Source organism: Malus sylvestris, chromosome 17 (assembly GCF_916048215.2).
Source record: "Malus sylvestris chromosome 17, drMalSylv7.2, whole genome shotgun sequence".
NCBI lineage: Eukaryota > Viridiplantae > Streptophyta > Magnoliopsida > Rosales > Rosaceae > Malus > Malus sylvestris.
Window position 1 is genome coordinate 6447227 of NC_062276.1, and position 19752 is coordinate 6466978.

The window sequence follows — 19752 nt, forward strand, 5'->3', positions numbered from 1 at the left end:
GAAAAAAAATTTATTTGTCGATTAGTGTAGAATATCATTTGAAATTAAAAAAAATTAATAATGAAAGTGAGAAGCTCCTCTTACTCCTCAAACGTCAAAAACTCAATGCAATTTTGCTATCCTAAGTGCATAGTAAGGCCATCTCCAACCGAAGGGTCCAGAGGGCCAGAGGGCCGAAAATAGCCTTAAAACCGTCTCCAACCGAGGGCTAGGCCAGAGGGCTCTGGAATCTGGGAGGGCCCCACGGGATCGGAGAGGGCTGGAGGGCTGGAGGGCTGGCTGCTTTCGGCCAGCCAGCCAGCCCCGGGCTGGCTATTTTTTTTTTTAATGATTTCCTATTGCTGTCGGTTATAGCCGACAGCATTAAAGATATTCTTTTTTTTTTTAATAGTTCTACTATTAGTGTCGGTTATAACCGACATTAATAGTTTGAAATGTTTTTGAATATAACGGCTAGTAGCCGTTGTATTATTAGGCCTCTTTTTTTTTCTTTTTTTTTAATGAATTTAAACTTCTTTTTTTTTTTTTTTTTAATGAATGTAAACTTCTTTTTTTTCCCCTTTTTTTTTCCTTTTCATATGAATCAAATTTTGTTTCATATTTTTTTTCCTATAACTTTTATTTCACAAAATTTGTTTCATATTTTTTTTTCAATTCTATTTTTTTCGTATAACTTCCTAGGCCATTTATACAACATTAAATTGTAGTTTTTAAATAATAAATTATGTTTGGCCCTATGGCCCTTTGGCCCTCGGTTGGAGACGGTTTTTTGTGACAGGGCTAAAACGAGCCCTTTGGCCCTCTGGCCCTCGGTTGGAGACGGAGGCAAATATGGCCCTGTACTGTTCATTAAAATATTAATATCTTGGGGAATCTTGGAGGGCTAGAGGGCTCAAACGAGCCCTCTGGCCAGCCTTCGGTTGGAGATGGCCTAAGGTGCATGACGTCGAGTGACTAGAGAGAGATTCCCAACTCCAAATCTAAATTATATCCCACGTGAACTTGATGATATTTTTTAGGTAAAAGTTTTGACATGTACGAGAAACACAACACTAGCTTTAACACCTCACGGTTCCACCTTGTCAAAACGTACTACGCTATACCTGAACAGTCCACATCAGACGCGGTTTTTTTGGACACTCACTAGTCTCCGCTAATAGAATTACCGACAACAGACACCGTTGTTTTGGGCACACTCTCTAGTCACCACTACTAGAATCTCCACAACAGTAATCAGGCATAGTTTTTCTTGGCCATAGTCAATAATGGTACCGTCATGTACCCAACAACGGCACAGACAATGTGGTTGATTGATTCGGTGTCGATTAAAAAATCAAATATGAGACCACCATTGCAATGATTATTTTGCATTCACACTAAATGCAGGTTGGTGTTTTTCTTGGACCATCTTCAATCATTGGCCTAAAACTTAAAATTTTTAACCTAAAAAATTTAGGTTTTAATTCATAAACAACTTGTCTGCTCCAACCCTTATAACTTAAATTTTTTTAACCCGAAATTATTAAAGAATAAATTTAGGCTAATTTTTTTCTTTTAAATACACTATCCTAATTTAATTTTTTTCTTTTAAGTACCCAAAAAATTATATACACTATCATAATTTAATTTTATGAACATTTTAACCTAAAAATATTTAGATTCCAATAAATATTGAAAAATCACTAAATTTGGGTGAATTTTGAGTTAAATAATTTTAGCCTTTGGATTTAAATTTGGGCCGTTATATATATATATATATATATTTTTTTTTTTACCGTTAGATTTGATTATATTCGATTTCAGCTGTTGGATTCAATAAATCCTGAGGGACGTGCCCATGTGGGTGGGGTCCTGCTAGGGGTGCCCACACCATTTTCTAGGCTAAATCCTGGGCTATTTTTGGCTTTGTTTTAGGTTTTAGGTTTTAGGTCCAATTTTCCACTTGGGTTGGGTTAGATTTAGGAGGGGAATAGAAGGGGAAAAATAGGTTATAGGCCAGAGTTGAAGATGGTTATTTTTTGTTTTCCATCTTTTTCTTTCTTCTTTGCCCACCACAAAACGATGGCCACTCAAAATCCACGAATCACAATTCATATATTTTCTGTCTGAATGAACGAGTGGTGTCTGCAATCTGCATCAAGCATGATTCTCAATTCATATACCTTTTCAGAAAGCCAGAGTTTACTGTGCACATAGTTTCCGAGTGATTGATAATTTTCTTTTAAAATGGATATTAGGGCGCCTCTTGCAAAATTTATGCTTGTTCTCATCCATAATTAAGTTAAATTTTGCATATTGAAGATTGTAATTAAATGACGAACATAGATCATAGCTAGTAAAGTATTTTGAACAAGCTAGTGGCAAAGCAGCCGTAATTTGTTGGGTGTTCAGCTTGAATCCCGCACCCTAGCTAGGATCCCGAAACCAAAGCATACACAGCTCAGATAAATGGAAGCAAAAAGGAAGCCCTTAGAGCATTTTTATCAATTTTGAAAGATTTGAGTCTAGGAATGGGGTTGGGGCGGTAACCATTCATTTGAATAATGAACTGCTTTAGCCTCTCAAAAACCACTCTCCATGCACCCATTTTGAATAGTAAGCAATTGTTATTTAAAATTATTATTACTTTTCATGTTTGATTTAATAATTTAATAATTATTCAACGAAAATGATTATTATAAAATAAGTCCATATTTTTATTTCGCTAAATAATATTATTTATGATGAATGGTGGTTTCAGTTTCAGTTTCAAGATCATGATATCTTTTTTTAAAATGAACGACAAGATGAATCAAACTCATCACGTCGTCACGACTGGAAGATGAATTTTGGCACTTCGTTTAGAGAGTTAAAAACAACTTTTTATTTTATTTTATGCATATTTCATGTACTTTTATAACTCATATCGTTGATTTCTAATAACATTTTTAGTGACTATGATTTTACTACGTGTCCATATCTATCAGAAATCTTCTTGAGATTTTGAATAAGATTGGAATGTAGAAAAAAATGATATTTTAATAGAGTTTTGGTGTGAGGAGTGAAGAAAATGATTTAATATTTATAAAAAAAAGTATTCATATACCTTTTTTTTATTTTTTATTTTATTTTATTTCAAAAAACTGTGACCGTTAGATTGAAGTGTGAAGATTGGTATTTACTATATATATTTACACATTGATAGTTACATATTTTTATCAAATTTTTATGTATTAATTTTGTACATAAATGTTTGAAACTTCCACACATCCTCCTATACGTGGATTACATTTTTCTTGTTGTCATCAAATTGGATTGGTCATCCAACTGTACAACCCCATCTCCAAACTGAGCAAGATGACAATTGTACTGTTGTACACTCAACTGTCGAACTCTATTTCATTTAGCCATGTGTCCATGTCCATCCAAAAGTGTACCACCTAGGCCAACTCTCTTTTGGTTGGATAGATATATGTGCAAGTTAATATTCATCCTTTATTGTATTTTAACTTAGTTCCTAACTCTAGTGGCCGACTTTATGTGACAATGAAAATCTTTTTTGTTTAGATGAAAGATGTTAACCATTCAATTCTTAGTTTGTTTTTCCCTTTTCCTTCATACAAATGCATATGTGTGTAAAATAGTAGTCAAAAAGTAATTGTTGTGCATCTGATACATCACATTTCAGTGCATCTTAATTATGTAACAAATCAAATGAAAATACTGTAATCCACAATAATTACTAAATATTTCTCATCAAATTTTAAAATAGATCACCAAGCTGCAAGGTACAACCATCGCCGTATGTTTATCAGGTTTTCTTTTTTCTAACTCTTGATGTCTGTACGTACCTACTTCGCGTAGTTGTTAATTATGCCTTGGCTTCGAAATTAAACAAAGTATCCCATGCTTCTTTGGCTGTGGTTTTGTCCTTTATAAATTTATACGTTTCATCCCCGCAAGAACTCTGGATGGGATATAAGGCCTTGACATCCTTCTTCTTCCAAGCCTTACGTTCTTCTTCTTCTTCTTCAAGAGGTTCATGGGTGCCTTTGACAATGTCCCAAAGATCTTCGGCTAACAAGTAGGTCTTTACCCGAGAACTCCAATCGTCATAGTTTTTTACGGTTAAGCATTGTAGGAACAATTGTAGCTGTCATGTTCAATATGCCATTTATTCGACGAGATTTCATATCAATCAAGCATCTGTGACAAAAAAAAAATGGCAAGAAAAACAAAATGAAACAAAGTCAGTCTGTCTAACAACACTTGAGGAGGGCTAGTGTCGTATTGGAAATCAAGCACTCTTGTGACCTTGGTCACCTATAGGTTTGAGGCTTCCCGTCCCTTTTTCCCCTAGAACCCCCACCTAACTATTGAAAAACAACAACACTACATATTGAATTGGGGCAATACGAGTCTGCAGTTATGAGCTTTCTAATTAGTAAATTAGTAATTATCCTGCACATTTGCTCATAGATTAGTCAGATGACTTCCTTTAATTGCAACTGAAAGAAGCACTTATCACATTAAAGTCATTAATATCTCCTTGATAAATAATCGAGAACCCGATACGCAATCAAATTCAAGTATTTTGGATTCTGGGAAGCTGCTAGAGTTGATGTGTAAACACTTTTTGCAGATTGCTTGATTGTCAATTTTAATTAAGTCTTATTGATGCAATGCGAGCCATGGATCATAGTCTATGTGGATCACTTATTTTTTGTTTTAGTAAGTTAGCTCAAGCCATCTCTAACCGAGGGCTGGCCAGAGGGCTCGTTTTAGCCATCTGGCCCTCCAAGATTCCCCAAGATATTAATATTTTAATGAACAGTACAGGGCAATATTTACGTCCGTCTCCAACCGAGGGTCAAAGGGCCAGAGGGCTCGTTTTAGCCCTGTCACAAAAAACCATCTCCAACCGAGGGCCAAAGGGCCATAGGGTCAAACATAATTTATTATTTAAAAACTACAACTAAAATGTTGTTTAAGCTTCATGTTGTATAATTTTTATGTTAATGTTATTTAATGTTGTTTCATATTGTTTAATGTTGTTTCATGTTACTTAATTTAATTTAATGTTGTATAATGACTTAATTTAATTTAATGTTGTATAATGACTTAGGAAGTTATAGGAAAAAAATAGAATTTAAAAAAAAATATGAAACAAATTTTGTCAAATAGAAGTTATAGGAAAAAAATGGAATTAAAAAAAAAATATGAAACAAATTTTGTGAAATAGAAGTTATAGGAAAAAAATGGAATTTAAAAAACAATATGAAATAAATTTTGTGAAATAGAAGTTATAGGAAAAAAATGGAGATGGTTTTAGGGCTATTTTCGGCTCTCTGGCCCTCTAGCCTAGCCCTCGGTTGGAGACGGTTTTAGGGCTATTTTCGGGCCTCTGGCCCTCTGGACCTTTCAGTTGGAGATGGCCTCATGTTATTTGTCAGTATTTCATAGGATGACTAGATTTGGTTTGTGTTGATGTAAGAGAGATTGCTCTCCCTCATCTTTGTAATGGTAACAAATTCACACACTTCGTGTGAATGAGTTTGATGATGAAATATTCCAACTGAAAATCATCTCTGCAATTTTCTGCATATCTCATCTTCTTCTCAAAAATCAATATCGAAAATCATCCCATTTTCTTTCAAGTTCTTATCATAATTAACTACAAATCAACATATAAACACTAACATGGCCTCCAAGTTCAATTGCTTAATCTGGGCGTGAATCTGTTATTTTGTGCAGTGGGAAAAATCAAACTTGAATCGAGCTTCGCCACAATGAAATCGAGCTTCAAAAACTATTGGGTGCTCCAGATACGAGTCTAATATGGCTGGATCGACTGATTTTGAATTTTCCATTTAAAATTTCCTACCCTAATCATCTATTAAGCCTTAAAAATAGAAATTTGAGTTCTACAAATAAAATTGAGCAATTTAAAATGGAACATTTTTAAAGAATTAAATGAGAATTATAAACTATATAAAAATTTGTACAGCAATCACAAAACCAAACAAATAATCTAATGTACAGGCAATCACAAAACCAAACAAATAATCTAATATGCGGACACAATTATTTTTATTTATTGGGTGTGATTATCATCCATCTTCGAATTCATACAAACCCTTGATTCTATGTCACTAGTTAATTACACAAATTCTAGTTAATGGTTAGGCAAAGAAACAACAGTCAGTACTATCACATCCTGGCCCGGGCCTCCACCACATCTCGGGCTTGACTCCACCGTAGCATGATATTTTTCGCTTTGGGCCCCGACCACGTCCTCATGGTTTTGTTTCTGGGAACTCACACGAGAACTTTCCAATGGATCACCCATCATGGGATTGCTTTCACGCTAACTTGCTTAACTTCGAAGTTCCGATGGAACCCGAAGCCAATGAGCTCTCAAAGGGCCTCGTGCTAGGTAGAGATAGGAATATACATATAAGGCTTACAGAATCCACTCCCTTAAGCGATGTGGGATATTAGAATCCACCCCGCTTAGGGGCCCGACGTCCTCGTCGGCACACTTCCGGTCAGGGATTGGCTCTGATACCAAATTGTCACATCCCCGCCCGGGCCCCCACCACATCCCGGGCTTGACTCCACCGTAACATGATATTGTTCACTTTGGGCCCCGACCACGCCCTCACGGTTTTGTTTCTGGGAACTCACACGGGAACTTCCCAGTGGGTCACCCATCATGGGATTGCTCTCGCGCGAACTCGCTTAACTTCAGAGTTCCGATGGAACCCAAAGTCAATGAGCTCCCAACATGCCTCATGCTAGATAGATATAGGAATATACATATAAGGCTTACATGATCCACTCCCCTAGGCGATGTGAGATGTTACAAGTACTGCTACGCAGAGCTTGTTCAATATTCAAGAAGCACTAAAAGTATATATGCAAAAATGTTCTTGCTGGAGAATTAAGTTTTATATCAGAAATATAACAAAATAATACACAATTTATATTTGGAAGATTTTATTTCTAATATTACCGAAGCTTTTGATAAACATAATAATGTGGTTTAGTAAAGACAATTTTAGTAACGTTGGGGGTAACTCATGCTAAGCCAAAAAGTTTATTATAACCTTAGGGCATGTTATTCTTCCAATGTGTTTTAGGCACGATTTATTAGGGGCTTTCGAAAAAATGCGCTAGTTGTTACTTAAAGGTATTGATTTAATGACCAGTCATTTGAAAAGATGTGGGTTGACTCCAGTACTTTGGGCTCTCGATAAGACTGTTGTTTAGATTCAATATAATGAATAGACTAGTTTTTTTTTTTAGACAAAAAAAAGAAAGAAAGAAAAAATAATATATCAGTTTTTTATGGGAAAGTCACTTGTGAAGAGGTGTGTTGGAGAATAGAGTTTGACATTGGAAACCGAGGCATTTCATAATAAAATCTCATACCAAATAATAAGTGATTGACTAAATTAGAAACAATATGAATGATATTGGTGGTCATACTAAACCTTTAGGTTATAGCATTGTTTATTGATGCATCATTGGTACTCTTATGTTTTTGTATATTTTCTTATATGCCACCAATTCATTACAATATATTTAGGTATGAGCATTTCTGTATAGGGGTGTGCTATTAACACACCCCTTTTTACTTCTCACACACCCTTTGTTAATTTCTGCCCTTTGATCTTCTTTAATTCAGTCGATCCGATGACCGCAAATTAAGAGGCTATGTATGAAGTAAAAAGGGATGTGTGGATAGCACATCCCTTCTGTATACTAGGTTAATATAATATCTTTAGGTATGGACACTTCGGTATACTAGTTTAGTATAATATATTTAGGTACCAACATTTCAGTACCTTGGTTTAGTATTATATATTTAGGTACGGAATTTTCAATAGACTTATGTTTTTGCATATTTTTTTATGTTCCACTAATTAACTACAAAACATTTAGGTAGTACAATATGTTTACATATAGACATTTTGGTACACTAATTTAGTAAAAATATATTTAGATACGGATGCTTAGGTACACTAATTAGAGGAAGTTAAAATAAAATTAATGAATTCAAATGTGTATAATATATAATAAATTTAAAATTTAATGTAATGACATTAAATAAGATATCTATTAAATATTAAAACAAAAATATAATATGAATTTGAATTAAGTACACATTAAAGGACTAAAATCAATATCCAATCTAATTCCAGATTTTTATTAAATTTTAATCTTCTTTAAGGATTAAAGTTTAAAAACCCTTTTGTTTTTTCAAACTAATTCCAGATTTTTATTAAATTTTAATCTTCTTTAAGGATTAAAGTTTAAAAACCTTTTTGTTTTTTCAAACAAAGTAGAGCTAAAGGACTTTTATTGTGGAGGGTAATAGGTAATTTTAAAAATGGAAAATATGAGGAGAAAATAAAAAACAGTGTTGAACTAACCGTAATAAATCAACTTTTCCCAGAAATTGGGTCGGCTTCCACTTTTGAATTCAGAACGGTCACTGACCAATGTTACTAAGGGGAATTCTCAGTCATGATCTTTAGCCATGGCTAGTTGTGGGTAACGCTGAATCAAATCTCACGCAATATCTATATATAATAGAAATGTGAAAAACAACAATGTAAGTATGCAGATAAAGGGGTGTGATATCCACACACCCCATTTTACTTCTCACACATTTTTAATTTTCGGCCGTCGGATCAGATGAATTGAAGAAGGTCAACGGAAAGAAATTATCAAAGGGTGTGTGAGAAGTAAAATATGGTGTGTGGATAGCACACCGCGCAGATAAAATATGTAACCAAAAAGCTCACACACGGGCAAAAGAAGATACAACCAAAGAGCTCTGGCCTAGCTTCATGATCAATCGGGACTGGATACGCTTGATAAAGTGACCTCTCATCTGAAAATGGAAATCTTGATGTTCGGATATTACCATCAATTCTTAATTTGTCTTTTCTTTTCCTTTCTTACAAATGACTATGTGTGTGAGAAGTTCAGCTACTAATCAGAATGCTTTATTAATCCATAATAAATACAAAATATTCCCCATCAAACCAGAACAGTACAACCACTGCCGTGTGTGTATGGGAATTGGGATAATAATCAAGATATCGATAGTGATGCTCACGGTGTTCACATATCTAGAAAGTTCAATTCTACTACTGGTTCTCATGGGAAACATTGGTACACTATTTAAGACATGATTAACAATTTCAAGGCAGTTTATTATTTAAACTCTTGAGTAATTTGTGACCTTTCAGTTAACAATAAACTCTACATAAAAAATATAAGTACAAAAGAAAAAAAGTTGTCAATCTCATGAAAAAAAAATCAACTAAAAACTACCTGCAAAAGGAAGGCAATCAAATCAATACTCCTCCAAACCAAGATAAACCAAAAAGTTGGCCTTTCAACCTTCGAGTAAACACGAATATCAGCCTGAGTTCTCCTTCTCATCTCATCTATAACTTACCTCCTTGTCCAAGGAGGCATCCAAGTACAAGAAGCCTAGTAGTGATTATGCCTTTATCGGAGAATTCACTTGTTCTGTTCTGAAGCTCAAGAATTGTCTCAATGGTTTGTGATCTGGGATTCCACAAGGCCTGAAAAAGTATGAGCAAGCTGATCCACTGCTAGCATATTCTTGATCCACAGGCACCAGCAAACAGTTGGTGCATGGTACGTTGTCCATGCAAATAACACTTCTAAGCCAATATGAAAAGAAGTTAAAGACAGGAAATGGCTGTGTATCACAAAATGGCATACCTCAAAAGCAGAGACGTGAATGACACTTTCTTCTGAATCCTTTGATGCATCCTGAGCATGAATACTGGCTCCAGTTTGCAGTTGTAATTGTTTTACATTAAAACCGCCCTTTCCAATAACCCACCAAATTTCCCAGCTCAACACATAATTTTCATGAAAACTCAGCTAGAGCTAGAGCTTCACCCCCATGTCCAGGAGGAAAACCATTAAAACCACCCCGGACAAATCCAGAACGGTTTTCATATCCTCCTGTCCATGGCATTGGCGACATAGTGTGGGAAGGAGCCCGATTAAACAACATTGGATTTCTAGGTGAAAGGACTGGCATAGGAAAGCCCGAAGGAGGCTTGTCCTTCCTAGGATTCTGATGCAGTAGATTAGACACTTCATAAAGTGCCCTCTTTGTCATATTTTGTTTTGCAGATATCTCTCACTTTTGTTGAAAGTTAATATAGGCACCAAAAAATAAATAACAAAGAACTTTTCATGTGAGTTTCATATAAGCATGTTTGGAGATTGAAAGTGACCAAGCTACAAAATCATATGCTTTTACAAATGTAAAAAGAAGACATGAAAAGTCTCAATACACCCACAAGTTTCCAGCGGCAGACTTCACTGGCACAAAGTGACTGCATACGTGGACCACTGGACCTTCATTCGTATACATAGACATATTTAGGGTATATATTTTGAGCACCAATAAATTTCCCAATAACAACATACACAGCTGGGAACACATATTAAATTAAAAACAACAAAAATCATTTCTAACACAAAAATAAGTTTGAAAAAAAATTAACTTTAATCAACAGATGAGCTCATACGATGTCATAAGATTTGCTATATTAGCTCAATCAAAAGTCTAATTCCATCTACATCATGTAAAATCTTCTTTTGGAACATTATTTCCTGTGTTAGAGAACATGCAAGGAGCACAAAAATAGAAAGTGTACCAGCACCAATTCATCAGTTTCCATAGCACAAGTTGGAAGCTGATCTGCAAGAAGGACAGCCAACCATATTGTTTGGAACTAGAAGTCTTGTGGTGACAACACGGTTCTCGTTGTCATCATCAAATGTAACTCCACCAAAACGATCTTCCTCTACAATCCTGTCATGAACTTTCAACAGAGCATCCTGGGCAGCACAATGCGGCTCCATTTCATTTCCATCAGCTAAATTTTCATGGTTATTTTGTTTGCTTGAAATTTTTGTTGGAGAGCTATTGATAATAATTACTCTCTCATCTGAGCCAAGAACAGAATCAGAAACCTTAATCTTTGCCGGGGGTCTCCTCTAAGGGCTTTGCCACCCTTCCCAATAACACCACCGATCTTTTTAGAAGGGCAGAGAATACGATACACAGTGTTGAGCAATTGATAATCCTCTGAAGGTTGCTTACGGCTTGAATCATTCCACTTTCCTTTCTTATAGTTGTTGTTACCCCCTCTTCTTTTAAACTGGATATTACGGCATTTCTTGAAAAAGTTTCGATTGTTCCCATCCATCATACCCTTCAATACTAAAAACTAATAACTGAAGGGAACTGAATTTTAAGGAAACCTTAATTCCTGGATTAAAAAAAACAATAACAAAAGTCGCCATTACTGCGAAAGAGCCTAATGCCATCCTAATTTTCTCGAGCAATGAAACTGGGCTCATCATTTACAATTTCGAACTGAACACTAAGTTAAGCAAAAGCTATTGAATTCAGGGATTGCCAATACAAAAGTTCAACTATACATTGTAAAGCTTGTAGTTAAAAAACGTACTTTGATCTAGTAAAGTATTTCCAACGAGCTAGCGGCCGTAATTCGTGAGCGTTAGGCTTCGACCCATCGCCCTAGGGTTCCAAAAACCAAACATATTCATACAATATCAAATTCAAGCATTTCCTTTTCTGGGAACTAACCAAAACAATAATGCAAGACAAAAGTTCGAATCTTTAGTTAATTAACGACAGGAAACAATAAATTAGATGGAGGGTGATCGGAGAAATGAGAAGAACATAGCACAGGCCAGTCAGTAAAACTGTAAGATTATGGTTTGTGGGAAAGTTAATGAATGGTTTTTACCTTTTTACGTACCAGAGCGCGCGCGCGCGATGAATCGAGGTAATGGAGCTTGGAGTCTTGGACTTGCAGAGTTTTGCCTGTATTTTTTTTCGGTGGAAAAGGAGGTGGCCTTCGACCGATTTCGAATTCGTAGGAAAGGCTAAGGCCATCTCTAACGACCGAAGATTGGTAAGAAGATTCGTTTTAGCTCTTTGGTTTTTCAAGATATTAATATTTTAATAAATAGTACTTGATTATATATGCCTCTATCTTCAACAGAGGGCCAAAGGGTCATAGGGCTTGTTTTAGCTCTGTCACAAAAAATCGTCTCCAACCTAGAGTCAAATGGGCAAACATAATTTATTATTTAAATTTAAAAACTACAACGGTAACTAACTAAAAAAACTGAAAAAAATTAGAACTAAAATTTAATGAATGGTTTAGGTATTTATAGGAAAAAATTTTGAATTTTTAAGATTTTTTTTAAAGGCCCAAAAAACCAAAAAAAAATAATTTTTGAATACAATAGCTAGTCAGCTAGCTGTTGGATTCAAATAATCGACAGGAATACTCATCACTCTGGCCCAACCCTGGTTGGCTGGCTGACTGCTTGTGGCCAGCCCTTTGACCCTTTTAGATTCTGTGGGGCCCACGAGCCCTCTGGCTTAGCTCTCAGTTGAAGACAGTTTTTGGACTATTTTTGGCCCTCTGGCCCTCTGGATCCTTTGGTTGGAGATAGCCTAACTTAACTTCGACCCGTTTCAAATTGGACACGTCACAAAAGGTCCTGGACCAATTTGAAAAAATTCCCAAAATATTGGAAGACCCTTCGTGGATTAAGATTTTGCAATATACTCAGAATATAAATCGGTACATTACGTGTCGTAATACAAGGAGAGAAATGCGAAAAATGTATATTTATCCAGTATTCACTTATATTATAACACGTAATGTACTAACTTGTATTCCAAATAGATAAAAACAAATCTCCCTTTACGGGTGTTAATTCCAGCATCCAATGGAGTTGATCCTTGAGGGATAACTAAAGATTTCATTGTTTGAAACTTTAAAATAAGGGATAAAATTTAGTGAGTCCATTCAAATAGGAGTAAACTGTGGTTTTACTCCATCAATTATTTCTTCATCGACTTCTACAAGTTAGGTTATTATTCTTACAAAGACAACACCAAACTAGATTTCTTCTCGCTCAGGAAAGCCCCAAGAGCATTTAGCACTTAACTAGTTTGGTATTTTTCATTGTTCCTACATAAAACAATGCAACGTCTGAATGTTTTTCAGTCACGACCTGTGCAAGAAGATACTTTGATGGAAACAGTTTATGAATATAGATGCCCATTGCCCCATTCAATCATCCAATTCATCCCTAAAATTCTGCCAAGGATTTTGTCAACAATGTCCTTATCGTATTTTCTTTTCATAAAACAAGGCTTAATCAGATACATGATTTCTATGGTAATAGAGTATTCGAAAGATAGCTCATATAGTGAAGAAAAGAAAAGTAATAATTGAACCCTGGTGATAGAGACTATTAGGAATTGAGCCCCGGATTAAAAACAATAGGCCTTCCTTCCCATTTTAGCTCACCGATTCATCCAGAACCAATTTCATGTAATTTGGCTTTGTTTTTCTTACAACTTGAATTGTTTGAGTCATTTCATTAATTGGGTTTTTATTGTTTCTTTGTTTTGGGTTTTAATGAGTTCAGTTGGAAGAATCCCCACCGAATTATGTTTGGGTTTTGAACTCAAATTTCTCTTGCCCAAAAATAAATCAAAGAAATATAAACAGAAGAAAGCATCAGAGAGACAAAATTTGCAGTCAAAATCGTTCTACACGCCTACAAATCTGTGAGAGTTGAGATGTGGGTTATCAGTGGAGGCTGTTGATGCACAAAATCAGTGAGGACTTTAGTACAACAGAAAGTGTCAAGTTTGTGACCTTCGCTAGATTGCTCCGGTCATTAGTGTGGATAAGTATGTAAATGGATACATACAGGGAAGCAAACACAAGATGTACGTGGTTCATCCAGATTGGCTACGTCCACGGAGTAGAAGAATTCTCATTAATTGTGAAGGGTTTACACAAGTACATAGGTTCAAACTCTCCTTTAGTGAGTACTAGTGAATGATTTAGTACAAATGACATTGGAGATTATTGTGGGAGAATGATCTCCTTTTATAGAAGAGAGTTTCTAGCTTTGTTCTGGCCTTGACATGTGTCATGCTGTGATTGGCATTTGATGTCGTGTCGCCTTGTGATTGGCCTCTTGGTGTTGACACGTGTTGCGCTGTGATTGGTCTCCTGGTTGGAGGGAAACTCTTATGTGTCATTGACGATATAACGTTGACTGATGCTTGGTAGTTTCGGGATTGATCAAGTATGGTACAAACAGAGGCGAAATGAGAGTTCTCCAATTTGCCTATGTGAAAGAGAAAGACATGGAATGGGTTAACAAATGAAAGGTGACTAATTTAACTTTGCATGTGAGACTCATGGGCAGCATATTAACGATACTTAAAATAATTTTTAACTTGGGGTTAAATTTCTAACAGTCCTCACCACAAGGGTTTATTTCTTAATTTGTTTACTACAGGGGATATTTTCCGAATACTATATCATTACGGGGACCATTTATCCGATTTAGCTTGCCAAACAAAGAAAAAGCAATTAACGTCAAACATCAATTGTGCTTCAAGTGATATGAATTATTTTTTTATTTTTTTCATACGTATGGCAAAGTCTTGCATTGTATATTAGTCTAGGTACCATAGTGTAGGTATAATATTTTCTTATTAAGTGCATTAGTTTAGGTATATTACATGTTTAGAGGCAATGGATTAGTCTAGGTATAATAGTGTAGGTACAATCACACTTCTGTAGAATTTTCCCAATGATTGAAATATAATATGTTTTTACATGGATTGACAAAGATGAATATAAAATGGTTTAAATTTGGAAGGAGGATCAAAGTAGTTTAGTTGATGCTCAAATATGCAAAGTTCAATCTATTTAAAATAATAAGAAATCAAGCTATAAATTATTATATATCCTAAAACTCAGTTGAGTTTTAGCACCCTTCAAAAATAGTATAAGGGCGGAAATACGCTTGATTTGTTTGGAGTTTAGGTGCTGCTGAATTGCTCTTGTACAATTAAGTGTCATTTTTGCCCCCACTAGATGGGCTGTCTTCAGCTTTCCGAAAAGTCCTACGCCGTTCTCATCAATTTTCCACCTAGATCAAACTGCTCTCTCATTTTTCATCTCTCTCTCAAATTATCTGTGCGAAATCAGCGAGCCTGTTTTTGGTTGCTACAAATTTATTGCGTTCAAAAACCCTCAATCGCTACCAATTTAGTTCCTTTTTTGGATTTATCAGAATCAATTTTTTGAGTCAGAGGTCTACAGTTACTGGGTGAGTTTTTTTTACTTCTTTGGTATCGTTGTTTTAAAGTTTTCTTGGTGGTTTTCGATGTTCAGATGCTTTTTGCATATGAATTTTGGATGGTTTTTGTATATGAATTTTGTTTTTATAATATTAGGTATTTTGTTTCTATCCTTAGATTTTAATATTTTTTGGGGTAAAATATTTAATTACATCATGTTATGGGTTTTTATGGGTTCAATTGGCAGTTCTGATTTTCCTTTGGTTTTAATCTTCTCTTGCTTCTCTCAGGTGTATCTCTGGAATTATCCTTTGGTTTCCATCACCATCACCCAACCAATCCATCATACTCATCATTACACCCCACTAATTGCTCTCTCACTCTCTCCCACCCCTCATTTACTCTCTCATTACACTCAAATTTTGGATTTTTCAAGAAAGGCAGTCTGATTTGGAGAAGACTTCTCAAGCGGTTATAATTTCATGGTAGGTTGGTTTAAAGCAGTTCCAAAATTTAGGATCGTTTGGGATATTTTTAGTTTTTTTTTTCTAATTCTTGAAAAACCCATGGTTAAGAGTAAATTTATTATATTTTAATTTTTATTGAATTCAGGTAACCATCGTCAGTTTTTCGGTTTGATTTAAAGGAATTTTTAGTTAGAAAAGCTAGGGCTTTGCGGTTAGTTCTTCGGGTTGTACCTCCGGGTGGTTTAAATTTGTTTAAATTTGAGTTTTTGTGATTTGGGATTTATAAATGGATTGAAATTTACGTTTTTTTTTTATTTCAATTCCCACTCAGAAGTTTGTACTCCCTCATCATTAGAATTGTTTCCTTCTGCTCTTCTTCTCGAAACAAGGTCACAGATCCACATGCCATCAAGGTATGTCGTTTAATTATATGTTGTACATGTATTTATTGTATTGTGCATGTGTGTGAATGTGTTTTTCTCTGTTAATCTGTATTGGTTTTCTATTCTGATTTAGTTAATCGGGTTTGTTTTTATTTCAGTTGTTTGGTTCATGCTAAAGTTATTGAACGGTAGAACACCGGAACCAGTGATCTTTCAAAAGGGTTGGTTCTTCTATATATTTTTATCCTTTTGGTCGTTTTGAATGGACTTCCTGTATTCTAAATGAAGCTAAATTGAATAGTTGTTTTTGTATATTGTATTTGCTTTGTTAAATTAGTTCTTTTTTGTTGAAAAATGTTATTTAGTTTTGCAGATCAAAGTTTTTCAGCAAGAAAAATATTTGGCAAATTAAATTTAGATATGAATACTTACATTTATTTAGCATTTTCCATTCGTCTTTACTTTTAGTGCATTGTGGTTGTAAATGTCATTTAGTGCATTGTGGTCTTAATTTAATTGCGTGGTTGGTTTCAGGATTTCTTGAGTCGAATAACAGCTTGGGTGATCAAAAGGTAAAAAAGTAGTTGGTCTCTGCTTGCAAGATGACTTCTTTCTGTTGCCAAAATTAGACTAACCGTAATCAACCCAATTAAGTCCAAATTTTAATGCTCGCAAGTGTACGAATCTTTAAGTAGTATAGTAGGCAAGCACAAGATCGTTCCAACTAAGATTGAAATAATTTTAATTATCTAACTTAATTTGTATTGCACTTGAATTGAAATGGAAAAATTAATGATTTGAGAAAGAACTTCGAAATTGTAAATGTAAACAAAAATCAAATGAGCTTAAATAAATGACAAGAACAACAAAGAAATCAAATTATAAATCAATTTCGAAGAGCACTAGAGCATCCGATTCACCATAACCAATCCAACTCAATTCCTATAGTTAATTATTGATGAGTAATCATCCAAATTGACGGACTAGTTTCTCTAACTCATATAGTATCCATGGCATCTAGATTACTATGTATACTCATATGTGCTAATAGTCTATGGCATCTAGATTACTAAACACACACAAGTTCATTAACGATTTGAGAACTACTTAAGAGCCTGCATGAAACCTAGTGTATGGCATCTACATCAAGGAATTCATGGTACCATTTGCAAGACGCTAAAACCGAATTAACAACATGCCATCTGTGTTAACTCGCATCAAATACACTCAACTCAAATAAAAGTGGTGGCCAATCACCAAGATTAAAATCAAGCTCATAAGCACAGCAAAATGATACTTAACTTGAATAAAAATTCATAAATAGTTAAACTGAGAAATTAAGAATTCATAATTAGGCTACATCGTAGCCCTAGCGAAAAGAAATTAGTTCCGGAACATAATTAGAAAAATGATTGAATTCATAAAATTAAAAGAAAAATAAGTTTAGAAAAGCCTGAAAATCCCTTTGCTTGCCGCTGTCTTCTTCTCATTTTCTTCTCTTGTTATCTGCTTCCCTTTTTAAAATTGATCAGTTCTCTTTTTCTTCTTTTTGCTCTTCTGTTTTCATTTCCCTTTTTCGTAACCGACAACGGCTTAAAAGCCCATTTATTGAAAACATTAGAAGAAAAGAAACGGAAGAAACCTTTTAACTCCTTGCTAGACACTTCGTGTGTTTAGACACCTTGATCAAAGCTTGAAAGACTAGAACGCCTAAATCACACTCAAGTTGGTCTACTTGCTGCAACGAGGCCTCCACATTGTCCTTTTCTACCCTGCTAGATTCCAGCTGGAAATTTCATCTCCAAAGTGATATATCAACCAAATTTGAAAGTACCCAAATCTCCATTGCAATTGATGAGAATTAAAGATAAAAAATGCCCAATTCATGCTTCCACCGCAAATCAACAAACTGGAGAGTGGAATAGAAATATGGATTTTCATTCTTCTTCAATTTTGATAAGCTGCAGTGCGCCGGCTTGCTCCTGGAAATTGGGAGAGAAAAACAACCCTTTTCTTCTGTCGGTGCAAATATGAGGATAAAAGCATTTGTTTTGTTGAAGCGGTCACGTGATTGTCATCCTTTTAGTGTGCAATAAGGAACCTGCTTAAAAATTGATTAATAGGAAATGAGTCTTCAGGGGGACCCAACTGGGATAAGTCAAAGTAGACTAATAAATGGTAAATACAAATAGTCGTCTAAACACCATTTTACCAAACATAATTAAACACCACCAGACTAAAATGAAAATCATAGAAACATAGCATAATTTTCCATATCATTAATCTAATCTTAAAAACACCAAAACATGTCATTTCTTTCATTTAAATCCGAAATTGTAGTTTTCAGAGTACAATAAATGATAAAATATGCGCTCATCACTTTCCATGCACGTCCTCCCTCTAAGTCAACTGAGGATTCAAATCCAGCGGATCCAGCTCGAGATATAGATAGCACAATTCCAACTCTTAAAAAGGTATAATTTGTTAATCCCCCTTTCCTTGGAGTCAATTTTTAGTGATGTGTTTTTAATGGAATTGAAGATTTGGGTAGTGAGTTTTTACAATGGTGTTAATTTTTTTAACAATTTATAATGCTATTTGTAAAATTTAGTCAGGTTTTTTTTAACAACTATAATATCGTTTGATTTCAATTTGTAATTACTTCTTTTGATACATTTAAGCTTAGTTATGTTAGTAAATCTTTATATCTTATGTCCAAATACATGTACAATATAGTATTTGATACATATGCAGTAGTGTATATGTAAAGTTTTTATATTGTTGCTGACCATTTTCAATTTAAGCATTTTGTATGTAGAGTGTGAAAAATGCCTTCTTCACAAAGGCAAAATAGAGAACAGATTCTACTTCATATGAAAATAAGAGGTTAGTTTGATTGTCATTGCTTTTTTTTTATATGGTTAAATTCTAAGTTACTTGGCTTACGTGTAATTTAATCGCTTGCTTGCCCAAGTTGAAGTCATTCGTTTTATTAATGCTAGTGACCAAAATCAACCTGAGTTAATGTTCTAACAATATCATAATTTTCATTAGTCTTTGATTGCCTTAACCCTTTTCTTTTCCGTCTTTACCAAAATTTCATGAAATTTTTGCACAAATTTTTTTTATAGAAATTAAGTTTATTCACTATTTTACTGTCTCTTGGTAGATTTTTTTTTATTTGTTGTTCAAAATTAGTATTGCAAATTTTAAGTGGTCGAACATACCCTTTTCAGATTAGCATCTAATATCTTCTTTAACACAATTTTTTATATTATATTATCAAAAGATCGTTGTTTTGTAATTTCAGAACAATGTGTTGATGGAACACAAAAAGGAGGAGTCCTTCAACATGGAACATGAAGATGTAATTAAAGTTTCTACATAAGCTACTATATACTTAATTAACAATGACAATGATGAATCTCTTCGCATTGCAAAGCTCATCCTCTCCATTAGCAATCCTAGACAGTTCGAGGTAACATCCTCAATCCATTTAATCAATTTTATTTGTTTGAGCTATTAATTATCGCACAAACCCAATTAAATTTTAATACAAAAATTTGAATTTTGTCTTAATTTTAATAGTTGGAGTTAGTAATATATATCATTGATTTAACATTGTACAGCTATTCTTCCATGCTGGTTCCGCAAATCCATGTACTCCGACACCTATATGTTAGTTATTGTAAATATC

The 19752-nt window shown here is 34.5% G+C and overlaps 2 long non-coding RNA genes and 1 pseudogene across 2 annotated transcripts; 2 read left to right on the top strand and 1 right to left on the bottom strand.

Annotated features, from left to right (window-relative positions):
* LOC126610058 (KH domain-containing protein At4g18375-like) overlaps window positions 1-11976 on the bottom strand; it is a 30632-nt pseudogene extending 18656 nt beyond the window's left edge.
* Window positions 11977-15993: 4017 nt separating this feature from the next.
* On the top strand, window positions 15994-16658 carry LOC126610067 (uncharacterized). Its single transcript, XR_007618362.1, has 3 exons — window positions 15994-16085; window positions 16214-16276; window positions 16590-16658. It is a non-coding gene; the product is annotated as an uncharacterized LOC126610067 (long non-coding RNA).
* Window positions 16659-18783: 2125 nt separating this feature from the next.
* On the top strand, window positions 18784-19723 carry LOC126610068 (uncharacterized). Its single transcript, XR_007618363.1, has 3 exons — window positions 18784-18941; window positions 19366-19533; window positions 19685-19723. It is a non-coding gene; the product is annotated as an uncharacterized LOC126610068 (long non-coding RNA).
* The last annotated feature ends 29 nt before the right edge of the window (window positions 19724-19752 follow it).